Raw genomic sequence first — 9,340 nt, 5'->3', positions numbered from 1 at the left:
GTCGGCTAGTCGGGCAGCCTGCATCTCAGCCAATGCAGCCAGGACAGGATCGGGTCGATCCTCCGAAGTCTCACGGTTTCTCCCGGGTCTTACCATGATTCTGCACAAGTTACACAAATTATGAGTTGATAAGGCCCACGCAATGTGGTCACATATGCATTATCATAATAATACTCGACGGAGCAAACACACAAAACAAACACAACCAAACATCCTGATCATTGCAATACATACAGGCCTTTTCCTTGAACCGTTGCTCTGATACCATAAAATGTAACACCCCGTGTATACTCGGAATATTAACATTACATCGTATTAAGCGGTGCTTAATTAAAAATGCGGAATATTCTTTTTCTTTTCAATTATGACGTCATTATCAATTACCAACTTGATTATTTAATCAATTTCATAAAATAACGCCTGTACGTAAATTGCAATAAGACATCTACTGAAATACCTCAATATATAGATGAAGTGTGTATCTAAATCACGGCATTACATCACGTAATCCGGACAATATCCTGATACATTATTACAACTCTGAAAGACTCAAGACATAATCAAGACATAACAATACTATGTATCATGGACAATCCCCATGCTCACCAAATAAACATAGTAACAACAAGTCTCAACATAAACTCCATAAACATAACTGAAGCTATAAGCATATAAACAGCATGCAAATCCAGCATCCAATCATGGCAGCATAATATAACAGCAATCTAACTCAGCTCCGGCCTCCTGCCGCCTGAGGTCTCAACATTACCTGACCCTGAAATAAGCATTCCCCAAACGTGGGGTGAGATCTCTAAACTAGAAATCTCAGTAAGACAAGGGGTCCTCAAGGATCTTCCACCCCAAGCTCACTTACATGTGCAATATAAGTTCTAAAGCATTTATATCATTACCAGTTCCAAAACTATGTAGTGCAACAGATATCTATGGCATGTGTGTAATCACTATCTACTGGCCAGAGAAATGTAGGAATATGTCTATTCCCTACATGTAGTACAAGGAACACCGCTTGTGTAAGAACCTGCACCGTTAATTAAGGTATTTAATTAATTAATTATGCAAAATAGGAAATGATTCCATAATTGAACCTAATAATTATTTATGAGGCTTAATAATCATAATTAGTGATTAAGAATGCTGAAAGTCACTTTTCGGAAGAAAAGTGCAGATACCGGTTCTGCTAGTCGGTATAAATGCGTGCCGAAGAAGTATCCCGGAAAATTAATGTAAGAGCATGATAATTACTAGAATAATGTGTAGGACTTGTAAAACGAGTTTCAAGTCCAAATAATGAGAACTGGTGCTAGAAACCGGTACTGGCCTTGGAAAAGCGCGTACCGGAAAGTTGCTCAGAAAAATATAAGAAAAATATGATAAATCTTAGAAAATTATGTAGTTTCATAATCCAAATTTTGGGATTAAAATGCTAAGCGTAGCAATTAAAGTTAATACTGCGTGCTTAAGTGAGTTTTGGCTATAAATACTCCCATTATGGGCACAAAACCCTAGGATCAGATTTTTATACGTGACTTGGTGGCTGAGTGCACCTTGGTACTGTTCCATTGCGGAGTTCTTCTTCCTTGAGAGTCTTGGAGCCATTTCTTCCATGTTCTTTGTGGTTTCTTCTTCTTAAACACTTGTGTAAGGGAGAGTCACCTTTGGGAAGGGGTTTGTAGTGTTGTTTCTGAGTTGTGAAGTCTGTGTGAGGGAGGTTTGGTTGCTGACTTGCTGGTTTTGGGTTGAGAGAAGCTTGGTTTTGGTTTTTGGAGGTCCAAGTGGTGACCTTTGTGTTAAAGAACCAACCTTTGTGAAGCCATTTTCATGCATCTTCCTTGAGTCAGACTTGAGGGGCTGTGTTGAGCTCCAAGAGCATCTTCATTCTGAGTTTTGAGCCTTGGTATGTATATCAACCTTTGATCTTGAGTTTTAAGGCTTAAAAATGGAAGCTTGATGCATGTTAAGGTTAAAAGATGATAACTTGTTGTTGGGTAATGTTGAACACGCCTAGAAATGCATGATTAGGTGTTTAAAATCGGTAAAAGGGAACCTTTAAGGGATATCTTCACGAAAATGCAGAAACTGCATTCTGTCGTGAAATATCCGGATATCTGCCCGTGGAATATCCGGATATGGGATATCCGGATATGATATCCGGATATGTGTATTCGGATATGGGGTTTTGGGGATATCTGGATATTGTATATTCGGATATGAGATTCTGGATATCCGGATATTGCATATCCGGATATGTACAGTGAGATATCCGGATATTGCATATCCGGATATGGTCCCGAGGAGTATCCGGATATTCTGGGATTTCGCAGAACAGTAGCTGTGTTGTGCGTACAGTAGGCGATTGGGGGTTTGAAGACCCCAGATTGTTGAAGTTGAACTTCTGTTTTTAATGGACTAAGCCAGAATCATGGGATTAAGGGCTTGTGGCTTTGTTAGAAGCTTTAAGACTTGAAAACGTAATGAAAAGGCGTTGTCTTTAATGTGTATGCATGTGGTACATGTTTATTGATTTATATTTGGTCCATATCAGATTGTGATCTGCTGTGATTGGACTTTGAGCTTGTGGCATTGGATAGCTAGCTTAGAGGTAAGCTTTCGTGTCCTCGGTTTAGCCATGTTGTGGTTCCACCATGTCCCATGGGGATATGGTATATGCATGCTGTGTTACATGCTTTTGATGTTTTGGAAATGCTGTTGAGCTATTGTATGTTAGTGCCTTGTTGATATGCATGGAGGTGTTCCACCTATACGGTAAGCCTGAGTATGTAGAACATACAAGAGGGTGAGGTTGTGGGTGAGGTGCAAGCGGTGTTCCTTGTACTAGATGTAGGGAATAGACGTATTCCTACATTTCTCTGGCCAGTAGATAGTGATAGACACACATGTCATAGATATCTGTTGCACTATATAGTTTTGGAACTGATAATGATATAAATGCTTTTTGAACTTATATTGCACATGTAAGTGAGCTTGGGGTGGAAGATCCTTGAGAAACCCTTGTCTTACTGAGATTTCTAGTTTAGAGATCTCACCCCACGTTTGGGGAATGCATATTTCAGGGTCAGGTAATGTTGAGACCTCAGGCGGCAGGAGGCCGGAGCTGAGTTAGATTGCTGTTATATTATGCTGCCATGATTGGATGCTGGATTTGCATGCTGCTTATGCTTATAGCTTCAGTTTATGTTTATGGAGTTTTATGTTGAGACTTGTTGTTTACTATGTTTATTTGGTGAGCATGGGGATTGTCCACGACACATAGTATTATTATGTCTTGGTTATGTCTTGAGTCTTTTGGAGTTGTAATAATGTACCAGGATATTGTCCGGATTACTTGATGTAATGTCATGATTTAGATACACACTTTATCTATATATTGAGGTATTTCAGTAGATGTCTTATTGCAATTTACATACAGGCGATATTTTATGAAATTGATTAAGTAATCAAGTTGGTAATTGATAATGACGTCATAATTGAAAAGAAAAAGAATATTCCGCATTTTAATTAAGCACCGCTTAATACGATGTAATGTTAATATTCCGGGTATACACGGGGTGTTACAGCTTGCACCTCACCCACAACCTCACCCTCTTGTATGTTCTACATACTCAGGCTTACCGTATAGGTGGAACACCTCCATGCATATCAACAAGGCACTAACATACAATAGCTCAACAGCATTTCCAAAACCTCAAAAGCATGTAACACAACATGCATATAACCATATCCCCATGGGACATGGTGGAACCACAACATGGCTAAACCGAGGACACGAAAGCTTACCTCTAAGCTAACTATCCAATGCCACAAGCTCAAAGTCAAATCACAGCAGATCACAATCTGAGATAGACCAAATATAAATCAATAACATGTACCACATAAATAGAAATTAAAGACAACGCCTTTTCATTACGTTTTATGTCTTAAAGCTTCTAACAAAGTCACAAGCCATTAATCACATGATTCTGGCTTAGACCATAAAATACAGAAGTTCAACTTCATCAAACTAGGGTCCACAAACCCCCAATAGCCTACTGTACACACAGCACAACTACTGTTCTGCGAAATCCCAGAATATCCGGATATTCCACGGGACCATATTCGGATATGCAATATCCGGATATCTCATTGTCCATATCCGGATATGCAATACCCAGATATACAGATTCACATATCCGGATATCCCAAAATCACATATCCGGATATCCAATATCTGGATATCTGTTCGACAAATATCCGGATATTTCACGACAGAATGCAATTTCTGCATTTTCGTGAAGATATCCCTTAAAGTTTCTCTTTTTACCGATTTTAAACACCTAATCATGCATTTCTAGGCGTGTTCAACATTACCCAACAACAAGTTATCATCTTTTAGTCATTAGATGCATCAAGGTACCATTTTTAAGCCTTAAAACTCAAGTTAAAGGTTGGTGATCATATCCATCCCATTGAAATGCTACATCGCGATGTACAGTGGTAGAAACACATATCTCTCCGGTGGCGGTAGTCACCCGCAACAGTGGAGAAAGCACAGACATGGGCAACTCAAGCCCCAAAGCAATCGGGGTAGCAACAAACGAATGCGTAGCCCCGGAGTCAAACAATGCATCAACAGCAATACCACAATAGACACAGTACCTCTAACAAGGTTCGGAGCGCGATCCGACTGCTGCCTATCCAAGGTGTACACACGCCCAACAGAAGGTGGCACTGCAGGTGCCAAAGTAGAAGCCATCGGAACCATCTGCAAAGGAGCTGCCTGAACAGCTGCAGCTCTCGCCATCGACGACTGACAGTCTCTAGAGAAGTGGCCCTCCTTGCCACACTGGAAATAGATCAACTGACCCAAAGCACAACGACTAGCATGCTCCTTTCCGCACCCCACACATCTCGGAGTGGAAGGAGGCCTAGCAAAACTCCCCTGTTGTGAAGCAGTCCTCTTGAACTGACCAGGCGCCTGCCTAGTCGCCAACTGTTTACCCTTGCCCTTCCCAGCAAACCTCTTGTCCTTCCAGGATGTAGGAACAGGAGTGGAACCAACAGTCCCCTTGGTCTCGTCGACCCTGGTTCTCTTGGCCTTACTCGCTATGCAGACATCCTCAATGTCCTTACACTACTGAACCAGTGTACCAAAATCCCTCAAAGCAGCTCCAGCTAAATGCCTAGCAATCACCTCACTAAGTCCTCTGTGGAACTTAGCAGCCAGAAACATCAGAGTAGGAGGAACCATCCGGAAATGTGCAAACTTCACCAACTCATTGAACTTGGCCAGGTACTAGTCAACAGACATCTAGCCCTGAACCAATCTATCAAACTCCCCCTGCTTCCTCTCCTGCGCATCGTAGGGAAAGTATCTGCCCAAAAAGCACTCCTCAAAGAATGGCCACGTCATGACACGACCCTGCATCTCATAAGCACGAGAGGTGTTCGTCCACCATTCATGGGCATCGCCCTCCAGCGTGTAAGTCGAGAACATCAGCTTCTGCGGATCTGTACACTGCATGACCCGAAATATCTTGTCCAGCGACTCCAGCCATCTCGCCGCAACAATAGGATCCAAAGACCCCTCAAACACAGGTGGCTTATGCTTCCTGAAAGTATTCCGCCGGCGATCTAACACATCACGATCCTCAGCAGGCTCTACAAGAGTCTCCCTCGTCTCAGCGACATGAGCAGCACTGCCAATGTGACTCAGGCTCTCATCCTGAACACTAGGTGGAGGCGGCGGCAGCGGTGGCGGTGGTGCCTGGCCTACAACAGGACCAGCCCTCATCTCCTCCAACATAACTCTCATCATCGTCATGTTCGCCATCCTGTTCGCCTCGAGGACATCCTCAGTGGTCCTCCGGTTCGCTTCACAAACCTCTTCTGCGGCTATCCGGTTCGCCTTGCGAACACCATCCATCATTGCCGCGTTGGCCAATCTAGGGGCCTCCTGATCGGCTAACCTAGCCGCCTGCATCTCAGCCAATGCAGTCAGGATAGGATCGGGTTGATCCTCAGAAGTTTCTCGTGTTCTCCCGGACCTTACCATGACTTTGCACAAGTTAGACAAATTATGAGTTGATCAGGCCCACACAATGCGATTACATATGCAGTATCATAATAAAATTCGACGGACTAAACACACAAGACAGACACAACCAAACATCCTAACTATTGCAATACATACAGGCTTTTCCCTCGAACCATTGCTCTGATACCATAAATGTAACACCCCGTATATATCCGGTAATGTTATCATAATATCGTATTAAGCTGCGCTTAATTAAAAATTGCGGAATATCTTTTTCTTTTCAATTGTGATGTCATTATTCATTACCAGCTTGATTACTTAACCATTTTCAAAATATTTCTTGTATGTAATTGCAATAAAACAGCTAACTGAAATACCTCATATTATAGATAATAAAAGTGTGGCTCTAGTCACGAAACTACAACAACGTAGACCAGACCATCTAACAGTTTATACAACTCCAATCTAGAAGTACTAACATAAAGTGTCATGGACAATCCCCATGCTCACTCAAATAAGTCAACACACCCAACATCAGTCTCAACAACCACTTAAACATAAATAGCGGAAAACATAAACAGCATCCAAATCCAGTCATGGCAGCAATACAACATAATATCATAATCAGCTAAGCTCTGGCCTCCTGCCGCTAGAGGCATCAGTCACCATACTACCTGAACCTGAAATAAGCATTCCCCAAACGTGGGGTGAGATCTCTAAACAAGAAATCTCAGTAAGACAAGGGGTCCTCAAGGATCTTCCACCCCAAGCTCACTTATATGTGCAATATAAGTTCAAAAGCAGTTTATCATCATTAGTTCCAAAATAGTGCAATGCAGCAGATAATCATGTCATGTGTGTCAATTCTATTCTACTGGCCAGAGAAATGCAGGATTTATATACGTCTAATATCCACAAATAGTGCAAGACGCTACTTGCATCCACCCCGGATCACCGTCTTGTATGACGCCACATACTCAGGCTTACCGTCAAGATGGAACAACACATGCATATTAAAAGCCATTACACATAAAGCTCAACAGCATTTCAAATATCCAAAGCATGTAACACAGCATGCATATAACCATACCCCCATGGGACATGGTGGAACCACAACATGGCTAAACCGAGGACACGAAAACTTACCTTGCAAGCTAACACCCAAAGCCAAGAGTCCACAGCTCAACGTCCAAACACAGCAGATTCACAATCTGTTATGGACCAATACTATATCATTAATAATGCACTACAAGCATATCACTTTAAGACAACGCCTTTTATTACGCTTTACGTCTTAAGGCTTCTCACCAAGCCATAAGCCCTTAATCACTTAGATTCTGACTTATATAATTAATTACAGAAGTTCAACTTCATCACACTAGGGTCCACAAACCCAAACATCAGTTCTGGATGAACAGTACGCTACTGTTCATCGCAAACCCATAATATCCTGATATTCCTCGGGACCATATCCGGATATGCAATATCCGGATATCTCACTGGACATATCCGGATATGCAATATCCGGATATCCAGAATCACATATCCGGATATCACATATCTGGATACCATATCCGGATATCCAATATCCGGATATTTCACGGGCACATATCCGGATATTTCACGACAGAATGCAGAAAATGCATTTCGTGAAGATATCCTTCCAAGGTTCCATTTTTAACACTTAATTACGTTAAAGCATGCATCTTTATACTGATTAAGGTCCACACCCCAGTTGGTTACTTGATTAACTCATTAAACATGCAAAGGTCACACCTTTAACCCATTAAAACACAAGCTCAAGGTAGGTACAACTCACCAAAGCTCAAAACAGAGGATCAATAGCTCTTGGAGCTCACCACACTGCCTCTACAGGTTCTGGAAATAAGGTGTACGAAAATGCAACACAAAAGGTTGGTCCTTTCTTCACAAAGAAGCTTCTTTAAGCTCCAAAATGCCACCACAATGGCTCAACACTCTCAACCCCCAAAGTCAGCAACCAAGGACCCTCCAAACAGAGGTAAAAACCCAGAATGATGCTCTCAACACACTCACCATAGTGTTTCCCACTCACTCAAGGTGTCTACAAGAAGAAAGTGTAAAGAAAATGGCTTCGAACCTCAAGAAAGGAGAAGAGAAGCCTATGGAACAGTGTTTCAAGGTTCTGGTCAGCCACTTTCACGCACAAAAACTGAGGTCCTAGGGTTATGTGCCAATCATAAGGCTATATATAGTGGTTTAACAATTAAACACACAGTATTAACTTTAAATGCTACGCTTAGCATTTTAATCCCAAACTCTGGATTCTTAACCTACTCACTTTTACAAGAATTATCATATTTTTCTTATAATTTTCTGAGCACCTTTCCGGTACGCGCTTTTCAAAGCCAGTACCGGTTTCTAGCACCAGTTATCAATATTTGGACTTGAAACTCGTTTTACAAGTCCTACATATTATTCTAGTAATTATCATGCACTTATTATAATTTTCCGGGATACTTTTTCGGTACGCATTAATACCGACTAGCAGAACCGGTATCTGCACTTTTATTCCGAAAAGTGACTTTCAGCATTATTAATCACTTACTATAATTATTAAAGTCTCATAATAATTATTAGGGTCAATTATGGAATCATTTCCTATTTTTGCATAATTAATTAATTAAAATTCCTTAATTAACGGTGCGAGTTCTTACAAGTTGAGTTGTATAAACTGCTAGTTATTTCGGTCTACGTGTTGTAGCGCCGTGACTAGAGACATACTTATGTTATTTTAATTAATGAAGTATTTCAGTTAGATGTCTTTTGCAATTTACATACAGGCATGATTTTATTTAATTGATTAATTAAGCAAGTTGGTAATGATAATGACGTCATAATTGAAAAGAAAAAGATATTCCGCATTTTTAATTAAGCGCAGCTTAATACGATAGTATGATAACATTACCGGATATATACGGGGTGTTACAAGCAGCATCTCATTCAACCAAATAAGTTAATTTATGTCAAATGATGGTAGTTAGCTGGCGTCAAGAAACTGAACAGGTGAGATGAGAACATGTGTTTGATCTATATCATTCTTGGCAGTAGTTTAAATCTTTAATTCCGGGATCCGCCCCGAATCGGACTAACAACTAAACGATCAACTTATTGGAATATCTCCAAAAAAAAAATAAAAAAATTATGATACTTATATAAATATTTCATTTACATCCTTTCCATCACTGTTGAAAGCCTCTACCTAACGTGATAGATCATATTTGGTTATATTCTTCTCTAAACTCTAGC

This window comes from Gastrolobium bilobum, unplaced genomic scaffold, assembly GCF_033153095.1.
Source record: "Gastrolobium bilobum isolate Gb01-03AN ecotype WA unplaced genomic scaffold, APGP_CSIRO_Gbil_v1 utg1129, whole genome shotgun sequence".
In the NCBI taxonomy this organism is placed as follows: Eukaryota; Viridiplantae; Streptophyta; class Magnoliopsida; order Fabales; family Fabaceae; genus Gastrolobium; species Gastrolobium bilobum.
The sequence above is the reverse complement of the archived record's forward strand: the minus strand, read 5'-3'. Positions refer to the sequence as shown.